This window comes from Rhamphochromis sp. 'chilingali' (assembly GCF_963969265.1).
Source record: "Rhamphochromis sp. 'chilingali' genome assembly, chromosome: 9".
NCBI classification, from domain to species: domain Eukaryota; kingdom Metazoa; phylum Chordata; class Actinopteri; order Cichliformes; family Cichlidae; genus Rhamphochromis; species Rhamphochromis sp. 'chilingali'.
Window position 1 is genome coordinate 430,936 of NC_137936.1, and position 19,995 is coordinate 450,930.

Below are 19,995 nucleotides of genomic sequence, written 5' to 3' on the forward strand. Positions count from 1 at the left end.
GATTAGGCTTCAAACTTTCCTTTTAGCTGAAGCATATAGTTAGGGCTGGACCAGGTGATCCTGAATCCTCCCTTAGTTATGCTGCAATAGACGTAGGCTGCCGGGGATTCCCATGATGCATTGAGTTTTTCCTTTCCAGTCACCTTTCTCACTCACTATGTGTTAACAGACCTCTCTGCATTGAATCATATCTGTTATTAACCTCTGTCTCTCTTCCACAGCATGTCTTTTATCCTGTCTTCCTTCTGTCTCCCCAACCAATCACAGCAGATGGCCCCGCCCCTCCCTGAGCCTGGTTCTGCTGGAGGTTTCTTCCTGTTAAAAGGGAGTTTTTCCTTCCCACTTTCGCCAAAGTGCTTGCTCATAGGGGGTCATGTGATTTTCTCTGTATCTACTGTACAATATAAAGCACCTTGACGTGACTTTTGTTGTGATTTGGCACTATATAAATAAAATTGAATTGAATTGTCTCAGCTGGTCACCATTCCCACCCAGGTCACGGTCAATGCAGGAGGTCATAGGTCATCATCATGCATTGATCATATATATACACAAATGTTCCTGAGCATTGCTCAAATATTGTTTCTGTTCCAGTTGGTTATAGTGACCATAATGTTGTAGGCTTGACCAAGAAAACGAAACCGTTGAAAACTGCACAAAAGATTATTTTTCACAGATAATACAAAAATTTCAAAGCAGACACGTATATTAATGACGTAAAGGAAATTCATTGGACTGACATCTGCCTTGAGCGTTACCCTGACATGGCATTATCTATGTTTATTGAAAACATTTGCTACCTGGCTGACAAACATGCCCCCTTAAGAAGATGTACTGTTAAAAAGAACTACACGCCTTGGCTAGATAATGAACTTAAGGCTGCAATGTCAGAAAGGGATATAGCAAAAGTAAAAGCACATAAGTATGTCAGTCCACAAGAGTGGGCAAGATATCGCGAGTTAAGAAAAGCTAAGGACATAGCCAATTATTTTGTGAATTATTACAGCAATAAAATAACAAATTTAAAATCTAATATGAGCAGAGGCGATCCCACCTCATCACAGCGTCTTATACAGGATGTTATCATGAATAATAAGCAATGCCAATTTAAGTTTGAGGCCGTGAATGTGGAGATGGTAGAGCGCTTATTGATATCACTTCCTGACGATACATCCTCCGGCTCTGATAGCACAGACAGTAAACTGCTCAAAGTTACAGCCAAGTTTGTGTCCCTTCTTATATGTCACATATGTAATAGATCTTTGGCATGCAGCTCATTTCCATTGCAGTGGAAAGAATCAAAAATAATTCTCACACCTAAAAACAAGGATGACGTTTTTAATGGTGTCAATAGCAGACCTATTAGTCTGCTCCCCGTTCTATGAACAAATTCAACATTACTTAAGAGAAAATCAGTTACTCGCTCAGTTTCAACATGCTTACAAACCTGGTCATTCCACCAGCTCAGCTCTCATTCATATGACAGATAACTATATAAACCTCTATATGATGGGAACTTGGTCGGGGTGGTATTCTTGGACTTTAGTGCTGCATTTGATAGACAAACTAAAATGTTATGGATTTTCACCAGCTGCTTTGTGCTGGGTGGAAAGTTATTTGTCTGGAAGAAGGCAAAGGGTTTATTATAATGGTTATTTCTCCGAGGGGTGTGAAATGTACTGTGGGGGCAAGGCAGCTGCCTCGGTCCACTTCTCTATTCAGTTTTCACAAAAGATCTGCCTTAAACTTTTATTTTGCTTAATTATATCATTAATTGTTTATATATTGCAGTTAGAGTATATTTTCAAAGGTTTATTTTCATGTTCATATACATGTCATCCTATTCTGGCAGCAATCATGATGCTAGGTGAAGAATGTTATTAGAATGGAGGAAGGAGGATGCTTTGCTGCAGTGAAATAAGAATCTTGCAAAAACACCATAAACATGTCACACATTAGTTTCTCTGCCAGCTTATCTGTCGGCACCAACAAAATTAATAAAAATATATCCCAATTATAATTCCACTCCAGCACTGTGGAGTACAGCGATGTTGGTTCCATTAGACTGAACTGATTAAAAAAAATAAGGCCGGCTCTGCTAATGGGACACTTAAAGCTGTGGTGGAGAGGAGGGAGATAAACTGGTATCCATCATGGATATAATACTGAGCCACTAAATCTCTTCTAATATCTTCTCATGTGTTGTTTGACTATAAATTTTATGTCTGCATCTTCATCCTTTTCCTCCAAATCCCAACCTCACCTCAAGGTGCTTTATATTATAAGGTAAAGACTCTATAATAATACAGAGAAAACCCCAACAACCAGAAAGTCCCTAATGACAAAGTCCTTGGCAACAGAGGGAAGGAAAACTCCCTTTCAACAGCAGAACCAGGCTCAGGAAGGAGACATTTTAGTGTTCATTTCCTTTCTTTTAAGAAATACAGGAGAACGACTACCTTTTAAAAGATTTGTTTCATCAGCTGAAATTACAAGTTACAGTGCTGGACCTCCATGTGAGCCAACAGTCTGCTTCATAAAAAGGATGACCCTGTAAGCGGGCAATACAGTGTTATACCACAACAACAACAGGTATTATTACGACCATCTTCTCCTGGGAAATGACACGGCGGTCCTGCCGTCCCTGCCTGGATCTTCCCCTGCACTTCACCTCGTCTCACCTCTGCTCTGAAATAGGCAGGGAAAGAAAAACTCCTCGCTCCCTAACCTTGGTCTCTTAATATCAGCTAGCAAGTCAAGCCTGTTGTTTCTACTTCTTATCCAAGTCTAGGACCTTCTGTTCAGACTCCCTAACTTTAACTAGTTATGATGTGTAAGCATGTTTACGGCTGCAACATGTCAGTCTCAATAATTCGATTCAATCGTAGCAGTGAATTTATGCTTTTGACCTTTATTACACAGAGTGCCAACTCTTAATGAGGACAACTGCAAAGTGTATATAACAATAACAGAAAACGGCTTCATTTAATCACTTTATTCCTAACAAGAGAGCCTGAGATTAATAATAACAATAATAATAATTATAATAATAATAATAAGGTTAAATGCAAAGTGGTACCTTCCCATCGTGTCAAATCTGACGATTTACAACTTAAAACACTCATAAATATTGTGTTTTATATCCGATTGCCTCAAGGCCTTATGACATCCTCCACACTATGCACTTGAACATAAAACTGATGATTACCTCTTCATTGAATTTTGAGTGTTTTAATCAATCTTGTTACAGTGTTCTTGCTTTCCTGGTCAATGTTGACCGGGAACACTAAAGCAAGAGGTAGGAGGTGAACACAGGAGGGTTATATTGAGTGAAAACAGATGAGTGAAGAAGAAACATTCAGTGCATGGGAAGCCCCCACCAGCCTACACAGTTCAACTAAAGAATGACTCAGGGTCATCTGATCCAGCCCTAACTATATATTTTTTGTAATTAAAAAGGAAGACAAGAATGAAAGTGGAGTTTTGAAAAAAGAGGGGTTTAAATGTAATCGATTGAGACATTAGGATTCACGGGGGATAATCTGGAAGTGCTGCTAAGCCTGCACCTGGTCAACTTGTCAGAGAACTGTGTCAGAGCCGTCCCCTCTAGGTTGAGTTAAGGAGTTATTAACTTCTTCTCTACATCACACATGTTGACCAGAGGCTGCAAAGTACAGAGACATGCTTTACTTAAGCAGAAGTACAGACTCTGCGTTCAAAAAAGTTGAAGTACTGAAGCAATTTAAATCTGTAATTTAAAGTATTTCATTGAAGGACAATTTTCTATTTGTATGCAAACATAACTAAACATTATAATGATAATATAATATCATTTTAGTTCATGTGTATATAAATGTTATTTATATATATACGTAAATTCTAATTTACAAGCAGTAAAAGAGAGTTTAACCAAAAATAACCATTTTGTGTTGCATACATTGTACAGGCTGACTTTGACTCCACACCTAAACAGAAAATTAGTACAGGCAACAGTTAAACTGAGATTCAGCAGTGAAGAGGAACCTAAAGGTCTGCTGTAGTGCTTAAACCTGAAGAAAAGAATCACACCTCAGGAGAAAGTCTAACGTGGGCTCCAGTACAGGCTGTGATCACCTGATCTGCTGGTCTTTGTGGATTTACACAGGCAAAATCAACAATATGTAAGCAGATGACATCTTTATACAACAGTAGACAGTAAGTTCAGTGAATCAATGTCAGCATCACCAGCTTAAATGCAAGTGAATAGGGGGGTCATGTGACGTTAATGGCAGACTACACTGTTAGCCTCTGCAGTAATTTCCATAGCTTAGTTCTGCAAAATCAACAGTAAAAAACTCTAAAGGATGTTAGCAGTTTAGTACTGTAATTTGCATGTAATTGCGGGAAAATTCCATGAGAATACATTATTATTACGGTAACTCACCGTACTCATGGAAACAGCTGTAAAATACAGCAAATGTAACAATTGGTGATGTTACTGAGATTATACTATTACACCATCCGGATTTCTGTTGTTTTCTACTGTAGAGTAATTACTTAAATCCTCATTCAGAGTGTATTACTATAAAATGTGATTCACTGTGAAAGCAGTATAACATATAAACTACAATATACAGCATAATTTTTAACTTAAGGAGTAAGTTGCAGCCACACTAAAATTTAATTCCATGAACTGAATGGAACCTCATATATTAATAAATGTATTTGTTTATTCAAACAATGTGAAACATTATTACAGCCCACTTTGTATCAAACAGCCAGTCTCACTCTTACCAAAAAGAATATTTAAGTATACTTTAAAAACTAGAAAACAAGCAAGTATATCTTTAGTTTACTTTGTATGTATTTTCTTCCTTTTTTTTTTGACCAAATTACATTTAAGCATACTTTAAGTGCAGTTAGAAGTATACAGAAAAGTATAAGTACATTTAGTCTATACTTGTAGTATAGTAGTGCTTGTAATATACTATGTAGTATGTAATTTATTTGAAGTATACCTGAGGTTTACTAAAAAGTACAAAGAAATACCCAGCATGCATTGCAGTGCTTTAACTGTGAAATTAAAACAACTATGAAACAATGATTGATGTTTTAAAACAAGAATCTGTCAAAAATCCTTGTGTAATGTCTTTTGCCTTTTGAACAGAGTAAGTGGGGCAAATCATTAATTAAAAAAATGAAATTGTTCAAACCGTGAGTGAAAAGGGTCAATAGTTAATAAACCTCAACTCTCAAAACACTTTCTCACCTGTTCACAATATGATTCTGGTACTTGAACTATGGGTGCAGTTCTCTACAAATGAAGCCTTTGATAGTTAGATCTGGTATCTGGGGAATGAAGAGATTTGTTACATGTGAAAAATATGTTTCAATTGCATTTAAATTACTGTTTTTTAATCAGAAGTAACTCAAATATAAACTAAAAAGTAAATTAATAGTATACTTGTAAGGTTAGTATTGTGATAGTCGAGTATATTTTAATTATACTCTTGTAGACATTATGACATTATGCTAGTACATTTATAGTGAACAAAAAGTACATCTCAAAGTTAATTTCAAGAATACTGTTATGTACTAAAACGGGGGCCAATATAGTCCCAAGAAGCATTATTAGTATACGTACTAGGTAAGGTTGGGAAATATAATTGAAGTATGCTTATTTTTTGTATGGCCAGCAACAAAAACTAATGGCTACATTTAGAGTAATGTTTAAACATGACTTCATTTAGCAGGATGTTGCTTTTTTCCTCTTCTTATTCTTTCTTATACAGGACCTTCATTTGTTTTGTATAAGGTGGTACTTTAAGACACCTCTGCCTAACGAGTGAACTAACCTAATAATATGCTCTGGTCATCATTTTACACAAGTTAAGGTGTCACATCCATGAAACCTACACCACTAACCAGCATCAGTACTACAACTTCACTCTCAAAATTAATAAATTCTGGGACATCAATTCAATTCAATTTTATTTATATAGCGCCAAATCACAACATAAGTCGCCTCAAGGCGCTTCATAGATACAGAGAAAAACCCAACAATCATATGACCCCCTATGAGCAAGCACTTTGGCAACAGTGGGAAGGAAAAACTCCCTTTTAACAGGAAGAAACCTCCAGCAGAACCAGGCTCAGGGAGGGGCGGGGCCATCTGCTGTGACCGGTTGGGGAAAGAGAAGGAAGACAGGATAAAGACATGCTGTGGAAGAGAGACAGAGGTTAATAACAGATATGATTCAATGCAGAGAGGTCTGTTAATACATAGTGAGAGAGAAAGGTGACTGGAAAGGAAAAACTCAATGCATCATGGGTAGGGATGGGTACCGGTGTCCGGTGCCATGATGGCACCGGTTCTGACATAAACGGTAGTAACCAGACCGAAAAGCAGCGCACATTTCGGTGCTTTATTTCGGTGCTTTTTTTTCCTGAGCTGTGATACACTTTAGATTCTAGCCAATCATTTTACGTTTCCGAGGATAGTAGGCAGGGCCAGGTACGTACGTACGTTCTGTTAAAGCAGAGCTACAGATTAAAAATGCCCAAGGCGAAGCGGTTAAAAGTCTGGCTGTACTTCATAGCAAAATATGCAAACTCAGCAGCAACAAGTGCTTTAAGCTGATACTGTGGTACTGTCAAAGGAGGTAACACCTCAAATCCGATGAAACACCTGGCGACGCATAGCGTTTTTTTTAAAAGCCCAGAAATGCGCCGTATTTGATAGCTTGCTGCGAGACCTCACACCGAGCACATCTACTGCGGGTGGGTTGCCTGTTATGCAACATCCCCCAAAAACACGAAGAGGAGAGTCCTGGCCCCTAGCCCTGCCAGTGTAGCAGAAATGATGACGGATGATGATGGCAGCAGCAGCCGTTCTTCTCTGCGTGAGTAGGCTAACCACGTTATTACATTAATGCATGTAAGGTGAACTAGCAAACAACATCATAGCTACATGCTGCTGTCTTCTTGTTTGATGGCAGATACTCCCTTCACCCTGGCTAAAAAGGCTAAAATGACCAAAGAAAAAGTGGAAAACAATTAAACATGAGAGGTTTTTGGACAAAGTTTGTGTTTTTTCCATTGTTTAAGCACTGCTTCCAGCCAAGAGTGATACCATATATGCCCCATAGCTGCAGAAAAGGCTAACATTGTTATATTTTTACAAAAAACAGCTGAACATGAGAGGTTTTTGGACCAATTTTGTGTTCTCCATTCTTTAAGCACCGGTTTGAGCACCGTTTGAGCACCGGCACCGTTTCAAAAGTACCGATTTGGCACCAGTATCGGATAAAACCTAAACGATACCCATCCCTAATCATGGGAATCCCCCGGCAGCCTACGTCTATTGCAGCATAACTAAGGGAGGATTCAGGGTCACCTGGTCCAGCCATAACTATATGCCTTAGCAAAAAGGAAAGTTTGAAGCCTAATCTTGAAAGTAGAGATAGTGTCTGTCTCCCGAATCCAAACTGGAAGCTGGTTCCACAGAAGAGGGGCCTGAAAACTGAAGGCTCTGCCTCCCATTCTACTTTTAAATACTCTAGGAACAACAAGTAGGCCTGCAGTGTGAGAGCAAAGTGCTCTAATAGGGTGATATGGTACTACAAGGTCATTAAGATAAGATGGGGCCTGATTATTTAAGACCTTGTATGTGAGGAGCAGGATTTTGAATTCAATTCTGGATTTAACAGGAAGCCAATGAAGGGAAGCCAAAACAGGAGAAATATGCTCTCTCTTTCTAGTCCCTGTCAGGACTCTTGCTGCAGCATTTTGGATTAGCTGAAGGCTTTTCAGGGAGTTTTTAGGACTTCCTGATAATAATGAATTACAGTAGTCCAGCCTGGAAGTAATAAATGCATGAACTAGTTTTTCAGCGTCACTCTGAGACAGGATATTTCTAATTTTAGAGATGTTGCACACATGGAAGAACGCAGTCTTACATATTTGTTTAATATGTGCATTGAAGGACATGTCCTGGTCAAAAATGACTCCAAGGTTCCTCACAGCGTTACTGGAGGCCAAGGTAATGCCATCCAGAGTAAGAATCTGGTTAGATACCATATTTCTAATCTTTTCAGGGCCGAGTACAATAACCTCAGTTTTATCTGAATGAAGAAGCAGAAAGTTAGTGGCCATCCAGGTCTTTATGTCTTTAAGACATTCCTGCAGTTTAACTCATTGGTGTGTGTTATCTGGCTTCATGGACAGATAGAGCTGGGTGTCATCTGCATAGCAGTGAAAATGTATGCTATGTCTTCTAATGATACTGCCTAAGGGAAGCATGTATAATGTAAACAGAATTGGTCCTAGCACTGAACCCTGTGGAACTCCATAATTAACCTCAGTGTGTGAAGAGGACTCTCCATTTACATGAACAAACTGGAGTCTATTAGATAGATATGATACAAACCACTGCAGCGCAGTACCTGTAATACCTACAGCATGTTCTAATCGCTCTAATAGGATATTATGGTCGACAGTATCGAACGCTGCACTGAGGTCTAGCAGGACAAGCACAGAGATGAGTCCACTGTCAGAGGCCATTAGAAGATCATTTGTAACCTTCACTAAAGCTGTTTCTGTGCTGTGATGAGCTCTGAAACCTGACTGAAACTCTTCAAATAAACCTCTGCAGATGATCTGTTAGCTGTTTGACAACTACTCTTTCAAGGATGTTTGATATGAAAGGAAGGTTGGAGATTGGCCTATAATTAGCTAAGACTGCTGGGTCTAGAGATGGCTTTTTGAGTAAAGATTTAACTACAGCCAGCTTGAAGGCCTGTGGTACATAGCCGATCATTAGAGATAGGTTGATCATATTTAAGATCGAAGAATTAATTAATGGCAGGACTTCTTTGAGCAGTTTTGTAGGAATGGGGTCTAAAAGACACGTTGATGGTTTGGAGGAAGTAATTATTGAAGTTAACTCAGAAAGATCAATTAGAGAAAAAGAGTCTAACTTAACATCAATGGTACTAAGAGTAGCTGTAGATAATATTACATCTGTGGGATGATTGTTGGTAATTTTTTCTCTAATGATAAAAATTTCATTTGTGAAGAAGTTCATGAAGTCATTACTAGTTAACGTTAAAGGGATTGTTGGCTCAAAAGAGCTCTGACTGTTTGTCAGCCTGGCTGGGGTTGTTCTTATTTTCTTCAATCAGTGACGAATAGTAAGATGTTCTGGCTTTGTGGAGGGCTTTCTTATAAAGCAGCATCTGCTTTAGGCTACGTGTTTGAGAATTATACCACGGAGTCAGGTACTTCTGATTAGAGACCTTAGTTTTCACTGGAGCTACAGTATCCAGAGTCGTACGTAGTGAGGAGGTGAAATTATTAACAAGATAATCGACCTCTGTTTGGGTAGCGTTCAGATAGCTGCTCTGCTCTGTGTTGGTACAGGGCATTGAAGATGATAACAGTGGGTGGATTATATTCTTAAACTTAGTTACAGCGCTTTCAGAAAGACATCTACTGTGATAAAGTCTACTCTCCACCGCTGTGTAATCAATTATTGTAAATGTAAATGTTATCAGGAAATGATCAGACAGGAGAGGGTTTTCAGGAAACACTGTTAAATGTTCAGTTTCTATGCCATATGTTAAAACAAGATCTAGAGTGTGATTAAAGTGGTGGGTGGGTTCTTTTACTGTCATGGTCCGCGGCCCGGCGTCCGGGGTGCTGCTGGGATGTCCACGCCCACGAGCGTGGCTGCTAACCCCACACCTGCATCCCATCCCAGGCGATCACCAGGTGGACTATTTAATCCTGCCCTACCTGCTGCTCCACGCCAGTCCGTAGTCGCCTCTCAGCGATCACAACTCGGCGTGTTTTTTTCGAGCCACCTGCCTGTCCACCTGTCCGCCTGAGATTTGGTTCACATTCAGCTTCGCCGTCTCGACCCCTTTTGGAGCTCCACCCCCCTCTGGTTCACTCGGCCCGGCTATCACCGTGAGACGCACACTCCACCTTCCCTCGTATGCTGCCTTTTTTCCGCACCCCAGTAATCTGTCTCTCTTTTTGTTTTACAGCCTCTCACAGCCCCGCTCTCGGCCTTCCCTGTGCGGTCCCTCGGTTTCGTCTGGTTTCATCCGTTGTTTTTCTGGCTACCCTCACGGGACACCTTTAGTTGCAATAAAAATTACTTTCTTTATTCGCTCCTACCCTAGTGTGTGTGTTCTGCTACTGGGTCCTGCCTGCGCTCGGAACTTCGGTTCATGACATTTACATTTTGAGAGAAACCAATTGAGTCTAATAACAGATTAAATGCCATGTTGAGGCTGTCATTTTTAGCATCTACATGTATGTTAAAATCACCCACAATAATGATTTTATCTGAGCTCAGAACTAAATTCTGAGAATTGAGAGAAATCAGGCAGAAACTCTGTGTAAGGCCCAGGTGGACGATAGATGATAACAAGTAAGACTGGTTTCTGAGTTTCACAGCTGGGGTGGACGAGGCGAAGCATCAGGCTTTCAAATGAATTAAAAGTCTGTCTTGGTCTTTCATTAATTAATAGGCTTGTGTGAAAAATTGCTGCCACACCGCCCCCTCGGCCTGTGCTTCGAGGTTTCTGGTAGTTAGAATGACTCGGGGGTGTTGATTCATTTAAACTAACATAATCATCCTGCTGCAACCAGGTTTCTGTAAGGCAGAGTAAATCAATTTGTTGATCAATTATTAAGTCATGTACTAACAGAGACTTGGAGGAGAGAGACCTAATATTTAATAATCCACATTTCACTGTTTTACTCTTTGGTTCAGATGTGGATACTGTATTGTTCTTTCTTTGTAATTGTTTATGTTTAAGTTGTTTGTTGCTGGTTTTTAGTTTGTTTTTTGTCTGTTTGGGAGCTGACACAGTCTCTATGGAGATGGGTTTTTGGGGGGGTAGCAGGAGGAGAGAAGCTGCAGAGAGGCGTGTAAGACTGCAACTCTGCTTCCTGGTCCCAACTCTGGATAGTCATATAACATCAGAAACTGTATTTTTAGCGGTGCATTTTGTTGCAGGACAGACGTTTGTTCATGTTCAATATTGCTCGAGGTGGTTAATGCTCCTTTCGCTGGTTGCCAACCACCATTAAATAACAGCAAGAAGAAAATATTGATCTGCTTCTAATCAGTCTGAAGATAAGTGTGTTTTCCACTTATTCGAGAGAAGTCCGAAATGTGTTCTTATTACTGTTTGTTTTGACTTTCAAGCTACCAGGATATTTTCATTCAAAGACAAAATGTAATAATATCTATGAATGTGGAGACTCAAAAGACTAGTTGGGTAATAGTTGCCAATGGATTTATGAGACTTGATAGAATCTTGGACGTTTGCAACAGGTGAATCGGTGAACTACCGAGGTTGCGCCCAAATGCTTAAAGCTGGTCAGTGTTTTCAGGTGTGCTTGTACTACCTGTACGGTGTGGGGTGCTGACTAAGTCATGTTAAACCCATTAAAGCGTCGAGCTCCAATATCTTTTCATTTTTGTGCACTGCTCTCTTGTCGGCACACATTTTCTGTTTATTGAAGCCTTTTGTGAATAATTTTGATCATGTAAAAACTGAGAATTGGTCCCTATTGACAATACTCTTATTTTTTGCATTGCATATGTCATTTAGGAAAGGTAATTGGTCACTGAACTTTTTGCAAATATGTGTATTTCGGAAATTTATATTGTTCAGTTTGCATGTTAAAAGCCACAAACATGTAGCTAACTATAGGCTTTCTTGTGGAACTGAGAACTGTCCTGCCGCTTTCAGAACATTTTCTAACCTTCATTCACATATGCCTAGGAATCACAGAACAAGAAGGGAGACCACTAAGGAGGAGTTTTATAAGTTCACTGGTGACCTCAGCTGTCAAGTTCCTGGATGTGGGTATGCTGCACAAAACTTCACAACTCTTTGTGCCCCTCTCAGATTTCATATCAAAGATGGGGGGAAAGTATTATGTCCATTTGAAGGTTGCTCTAAATACTTCAGTGTCCGAACATCATTTTCCAGCCATATTTCTTGAAAACATAAGTAGACAGTTCAGCAGTCAAGGCAACAAGAAATTGGGGGATTTGCCATAATACAAGGACAGGACACAGTTAATCTATTAGCAGACAGTTGACTTTGTGTCATTTAAAAATGCAGGCTAAAATGCTCTTGCCAACCAGCACCATACAGAGCATCATAGAGGAATTTCAGGATCTTTGCAGCTGTAACAAAAGTAGACACTGAATCCAGGGTTGGGAAGGTTACTTTTAAAATGTATTCCATTACAGAATACAGAATACATGCCCCAAAATGTATTCTGTAACGTATTCCGTTACGTTACTCGATGACAGTAACGTATTCTGAATACTTTGGATTACTTAATATATTATCATGCTTTTTACAACAACGTGAATGTACTATTGCTGTGTGATTTATTACTATTACTGAAGGTCCGCGTCTCCGAACTGTAGTAAAGGGACCTCTGACTAATACGGCGGGGTCCCTGTCAGCTTGTAGCCGAAAACTAGCTTTACTTTGTTGTGTGGGTCAACTTTTCTTGCGAGAGACAAAGAGAGGCGTTGAAAGTCTGCTCCAACGGAACTTATTGTTTCCGGAGGAAAACACGAACACGGTGTACAGTCGAGTCTTAATAGCTTACTTACAACTGGGCTCGTCAGGCACTCTTCTTGGCTGCAGTGGTTATTATTATATTTACATGCTTCCAGCTCCCGTTTTTCCTCGATGACAACTCGTACCTTTCCACTCCCCTTTTTCTCCCTCCTCGCGCTCACAGACACATAACGTGTATGGCAGTCCATTCTCCCTGCAACACGGACTACACTGCCCATGATGCTACATTCTTTAGAGCTATGCTTGTAGCATTCTGCCTGTTAGCTTAGCACAACAACAACAACAACAACGAAAAGGCGCTCTGTCACCCAGGAAACCCACAGTCGCAGAGAGAGAGAGAGCGTCGCTGTCACGGCTGGCGGCGTGAGCCGTGTGGTGTAGGAGGAAAAGGACCCAAAATGCAGGCAGTTGACTGGTGATGAGAATGAAGTTTTATTTGCAGAAGTGGAGCGACTGAACAGGTAGTGAGACAAGACGAATGACTGAAAAAACCTAGACTGGGAAAACTAAATAACAAACCTAAGCATGAAACGGGGAGCGGAGAATGCAGAGAGACGTAGTTACACCGAGAAACACAGACGATCCGACGATGAACAGAAGCCAACACACACTATAAATACACACTAGGTAATGAGGAGATGACATGCAGGGGTGGACACAGCTGATACTAATGGACATGATGAGAGGCAGACCTACAAAGTAAAACCGGAAACACCCAGACTGTTTTGCAACAAAAACACAGGGACCTGAACGGAGCACAGAGGGGAGACACAGGTAGGGATAATAAACACGACAACCAACCCAAAGAATTAATACAGAATCAGAATAAACACCAAACACAAGATGAACCCAAAAAGAAACACAAAACGCTGGGTCAACGACCCAGGATCATGACAGTACCCCCCCCCCCCCCTCAAGGGCGGGCCCCAGACTGCCCAACAGAAGCACAAAAAACGGCCAAAAACAGAAAACAACCCAACCAGGGCGGGCGGCGGGGGACCAGGAAGGAGGGACAGAGCCCAGAAAGACCCAGAAGGTCAAGTTCAGGGGGCCGACCCGGAGGCCGACAGCGCAGGAGGCCAAAACAGTTCGGTTCTGGGGGCCGACCGTGTGGACGGCAACTGCGGCGACGGGCAAACAGTTCCGGGGGCCGGCCACGCGGAAGGCAGTGGCGGCGACAGAGCAGATCCGGGGGCCGGCCACGCGGAAGGCAGTGGCGGCGTTCAGGGGGTGCTCAGGAGGGCGTCCACGGTGGCGGAGATGCCCAACAAGCGGCCCGGCAGATGACAGACGATGACGAGGCGGTAGTAGGGGACCTGAAGGCTGCGTGGCCCCTGCAGCCCCAGGCGAAGCGGAGGCTGGACCAGACGAGGCGGAAGCGGAGGCTGGACCAGGCGAGGCTGATGAGGATGATGAGGATGCGGAGGCTGGACCTGATGAGGATGATGAGGATGCGGAGGCTGGACCAGGCGAGGCTGAAGCAGAAGCTGGACCAGGCGAGGCTGAAGCAGAAGCAGAAGCTGGACCAGGCGAGGCTGAAGCAGAAGCAGAAGCTGGACCAGGCGAGGCAGCAGCTGATGAGGAGGCTGAAGCTGGACCAGGCGAAGCAGCTGATGAGGATACTGAAGCAGAAGCCGGACCAGGCGATGCTGATGAGGGTGCTGGAGCCGGACCAGGCGATGCTGATGAGGGTGCTGGAGCCGGACCAGGCGATGCTGCTGAGGGTGCTGGAGCCGGACCAGGCGATGCTGATGAGGGTGCTGGAGACACGGAGGCTGGACCAGACGAGGATGAAGCGGAGGCTGGACCAGACGAGGATGAAGCAGTGGCTGGACCAGACGAGGATGAAGCAGTGGCTGGACCAGGCGAAGCGGATGAAGCCAAAGCAGACGCTGGACCAGGCGAGGAGGATGCTGAAGCAGATGCCGGACCAGGCGAAGCTGATGACACTGATGAGGAGGCCGGACCAGGCGGAGCTGATGAAGCTGAAGCTGGACCAGGCGACGGCGAAGCTGATGAAGCTGAAGCTGGACCAGGCGACGGTGTGGGTGAAGACAGGGAGGCTGGACCAGGCGACGGTGTGGGTGAAGACAGAGAGGCTGGACCAGGCGACGGTGTGGGTGAAGACAGAGAGGCTGCAGCTGGCGAGGATGATGAGGCTGCAGCAGGCGACGGCGTGGAAGCCGGAGACTGTAGCGCTGCAGGCGTGGAAGAAGCTGCTGCTGCCCGCGACGTGGATGAAGCTGCAGCTGGCGAGGATGATGAGGCTGCAGCTGGCGGCTGGACGGGCTCCTCAGGCCCCCCAGCTGACGAGTCTTTGGGCTGGACGGGCTCCTCGGGCCCCCCAGCTGACGAGTCTTGGGGCTGGACGGGCTCCTCGGGCCGCCCAGCTGACGAGGCAGGACGCTGGACGGGCTCCTCGGGCCCCCCAGCTGACGAGGCAGGACGCTGGACGGGCTCCTCCGGCCCCCCAGAAAAAACAGTCTCAGAACCAGTGGGCACTGGAGCCCCTGGCACACACAGAACAGAACCAGCAGGTGCGGAGACCTCTGGCAGAGACGGAACAGAACCAGCAGGCCCACGGGCCTCTGGCAGGAACGCAACAGAACCAGCAGGCACAAGGGCCTCTGGCAGGAGCGCAACAGAACCAGCAGGCACACGGGCCTCTGGCAGGGACGCAACAGAACCAGCAGGCACACGGGCCTCTGGCAAACATAAAGCAGACTGCAGCTGCACTGAGCAGTGACTCAGCTCAGGCAGCGACAGTCCGGTGCAGTCCTCAGCTGGCTTCTTAACCTCCAGGGGTCCAGAGTCAGCTGGGGGCCGAAACCCAGCCTCTGGGGAGGCCCTGGAGTGTGGCTCAGTCTCAGAACTGGCCAGCTCTTGAGGAATGTTTCCATTGTTATTGGGTTTGTCTCTCTGCTTAGAGTAAGAAGTTGTTGAACTGTCCGTTATGGGTTGGCTTGCATGTACAGGAGGAGTAGGTGAAGGTGATGGCTGAACAGGTGGTGGAACTAATAGCTGACCTGCAACCTTAGCTGGTAACTGAGCTAAGGGCAAGTGAGCAGCTGATGCTGGAGACTGAGCTAACGGCTGTGCTAACAGTGGGAAAGGCGACTGCTCCTGAACGACCTGCCCTGGCTCCTTAACCTCCAGGGGTCCAGAATCAGCTGAGGAAGGTGGCTCAGCTTCTGGGGAGGCCCCGGAGGGGGTCGCAGTCCCTTGAAAAACAGGGCTAGCATCTCCAATCCTGGAGTCAGTATTAACCGTACCCTTTAAAGCATCCCTGGATTCAGAGGGTGCATGAAGAGAGCCCCTTAAATCCCTGGGACTGGAAAAAATGGTCTCTGAAACCACAGTCTTTAATTTTGCCGCTTCAGCATTAACTGAGACAGTGATATCTGATCCTGAGCCCATAGAAACTTTGGATTCAGTCTCTGGGGTAACACTTTGCAGTTCGGAGAAAGCAGAAAGACAGTCTTTACCACTCACCACAGCTGGCTGTGTCATAATCTCAGAGTCCAGCTGAGGAGAGGAGCGCTGGCGGCGCATACGCCGTTTCTTGCGGGAGGAGGAGGCGGAGAAGACGACAGAGGAGGCTAGTGGTGATGGGGAAAAGGAAGCTGGCTCCTCATCGTCTGACCACATAGCCGCGAGGAAAGAGGCAGGTGTGTAGTGATCAGAGCGGGACGCGGAGGCTGAAGAATTCCTTGGCACCGGCACGGAAACAGCTCTCCGCGGTAAAGTCTGCTGCTGCGTTGCAGAGATCTCCATCGGCTGCGACTGCAGCGAGGCCTTCCGGGAATCGACGCGCTCTGACCGCTCCCGAGCCCGCCACGCCTCCTGGCCTCGGCTTAATTCTCCCATGAAATCTCCATAGCAGGAAAGCTTCGACGATCGCCTTAATAGCGTTTAGTCCAACAGAAATTGTCCGTGGGTCCGTGGCGCGGGTTATTCGGCTCATCAGACACTGTACGCGGAGAATATCTTCCTCACGGGCGGAGCCTGCGGGGTCCATAGTATGGTCGGATCGTGCTGTCACGGCTGGCGGCGTGAGCCGTGTGGTGTAGGAGGAAAAGGACCCAAAATGCAGGCAGTTGACTGGTGATGAGAATGAAGTTTTATTTGCAGAAGTGGAGCGACTGAACAGGTAGTGAGACAAGACGAATGACTGAAAAAACCTAGACTGGGAAAACTAAATAACAAACCTAAGCATGAAACGGGGAGCGGAGAATGCAGAGAGACGTAGTTACACCGAGAAACACAGACGATCCGACGATGAACAGAAGCCAACACACACTATAAATACACACTAGGTAATGAGGAGATGACATGCAGGGGTGGACACAGCTGATACTAATGGACATGATGAGAGGCAGACCTACAAAGTAAAACCGGAAACACCCAGACTGTTTTGCAACAAAAACACAGGGACCTGAACGGAGCACAGAGGGGAGACACAGGTAGGGATAATAAACACGACAACCAACCCAAAGAATTAATACAGAATCAGAATAAACACCAAACACAAGATGAACCCAAAAAGAAACACAAAACGCTGGGTCAACGACCCAGGATCATGACAGTCGCCCTGTAACCATGGCAACCGTAACGCTGCCGCCTGGAACAACAGAACGTAGCTGTCAAACAAAACCAAACAGTCCTGACCCACGACAAAATGAAACAGGAAAGTACCGCAGGAATTGTGACAAACTGTAAAATATACAGTATTTTACGATGTATTTTTCAACTACAGTTTGTAGTTCTTTTGCAGTCCTGGGATTGCTTTTCATCTTCAGACAAGGTCCCCAAAACTGCCTTTCTGTTAGTACTCAATCCTAATTGCAGGGTTCATCTTTTAGTGAGGACATATTTGTTGAAATAGCCATATAAAGTTGCTTTTCCAATGATCTCTCTCTCTCTTTTTTTTTTAGATGGCAGACCAAAGAATTTGAATGACACGATTACTCTGGAGCTTGGGAAAGATTTCCACTCCAACTGTCGCATACAGTCACAAGAGGAGACAGAGGTCATCGAGAGGACAGAAGTATGGTTAGAATTGTTGTGGAGGCCATGCAAGTTAACTGCAGAAACCCTAAACGTGCGTCTTGTGAAGAGGTTGCTAAGATCATTGTAAACAGATACCCTCAAACATCTGCAGATTTTACTGAAAAGGGAGAAAGACTGGGTTGTGGACATTATTCACTACTAAGAAGCATTAAATCTAGAGTTGAACATGTTAATCGAGATAATACAACACATAGACTTCGTCAAACAAAGAGAACCAGGAATGAGGAAGACTGCAGTCCCAACAGTAATGCAAACTCACATAAAAAAGTTAGATGCCTTGTTGATAGCTATGGTTGTATAAATTGGCAGCCAGTTGAACTTCCTGAGGGGGAAACGCCAGCTTCTTTAGAGGAAAAGAAACACATCCTGTTAACAATTTTTAATTCAGAAGGACCTGGAGTTGTGGAGAGAGCTGATGTGGATGACTTCATGTGCCTCACATATATTTCTCAGCGGCAGCTTATCAACAGTAGCTGAAATTCAGGAGCAGTGGCCTGTCTTGTTTACTCAGAAAGGTCTTTTTCGAACCACTTTTACAAACTCACAGGCATTGATATCAGTGAGCGCTTAGGTCAGGCCCTCATAACCAAAGGCAGAAGGATTGTTAACTATTTCTCCACCCAGAAGCTCAAATGGAAGCTTGGTATAAGGACACTCATCCAGCAGATAGAAAGTGAGGGAGTTTTGACCAACAACAAGGTTGGCACAGCAGCCATACTTCTCATGATGAAGTATTACAAGGAAGATGAAGACTCCCTCTTTGTCTTAGCAGATGTAAGCTTCTTTCATACAGCTCTATGATTAATGCTGTTGCTTGCTGTCCTGTTATATTTTTTTATTTGTTACATAAAATGTCCTGGTCTTTTATCTGGCAGGAAACTTCTACCAGGATGTCCCTTGAAGCAGAGAGCAACCTGCCCATCACCCCAAGGCTGATTATGCTTGGTAAGAAGTCATTCATGAAATAGAGCTGATTAGACCATATTAGAATTTCTGTTTGGCACAGGAGCTTTTCATGGACACAGGTATCCAGTCTCTGTTTTGTTAGCTCAAATTTCCTTTATAAACCAAGGTTGTTGGACAAGTGTCTCAGTGAATCCAGCAAAGTAACAATATCAAATTTCACATTACATATTACTGATCAACATGGTAGTCTAGCTACACCAACAGCAGAAATACTGAAGTCAATTCTGTAAAGTTTAACAGCAGCACAAACTATAAACTCCAAAATAACCATACAGTTGATTCATCTCCGGTAATTTAACTGGGCTGACTCTTTGTTAGGTGTGTTTAATGTGCAGAATAATTCCCAATTATGTACAATTATAATATGTTAAAATGGACTTGTGTACATAAGGCCATTAATAATCAGTGTTGGTCAAGTTACTTGAAAAAAGTAATCAGTAACTAATTACCGATTACTTCCCCAAAAAAGTAAGCCCGTTACTTTACTCATTACTTATTTTCAAAGTAATTAATTACTTAGTTACTTTTTAAAAACACGATTTACAACCTGGAAGAAATTTGTTTAACATTTAAACTTATTTTCTACACATTCCAGCACATAAAATAAATATATATTTTTGTGTTTACACTCAGTCTTTCAAATAGATGCAAGTAAAACACAGCAGAAAATAAATAACATCAAAGACTAGCGGTCCTGTTGCTCTATTTTTACCTGTAAAGCAGGAGTGGGGTAGGCGGAGGTTTACCCTGGTGCAGGTGTGCAGCGGTCAGTGGAAGAATCCACAAGTTTCTCTGTGAGTTTCCCATTACGTCGTAGCTACTCGGTGCTTGCTTGGAAGTTTAGGGTTTTTTCGGTGTAAAAAGAAGTTTTCTTCCCACGCACAACGGACACTAATGTTTTTGTCAGTTTTTATGGAATCAAATTCAGAGTAAGGTCAGTGCTTCCACGCTTTAAACGCTGCACGCTCATACTCTCTCCCGCACTCGATATTTGATCCATTGTTGATCTGCACACAGCTGTTGTCACGAACGTCGCACTCGCTTACGTCACTGTCATGAGACATTCTCGCAAAATCACAGTTTTAGTAACATAGTAACGCAGCATTCCTACGGGAAAGTAATGGTAATCTAATTACAGTTTTTGCAATAGTAATCCCTTACTTTACTCGTTACCTGAAAAAAGTAATCAGATTACAGTAACGCGTTACTGCCCATCTCTGTTAATAATTAACTGTATACTTTGCTTTATGACTATCTAGACAGTGTGAAGAAGTGAAGTATTGAAATTATTTTATGTTGCATAATGACAACATGTTGCCCTATACATTTAAGGACAAAGTTCAATGACCGCCACCTG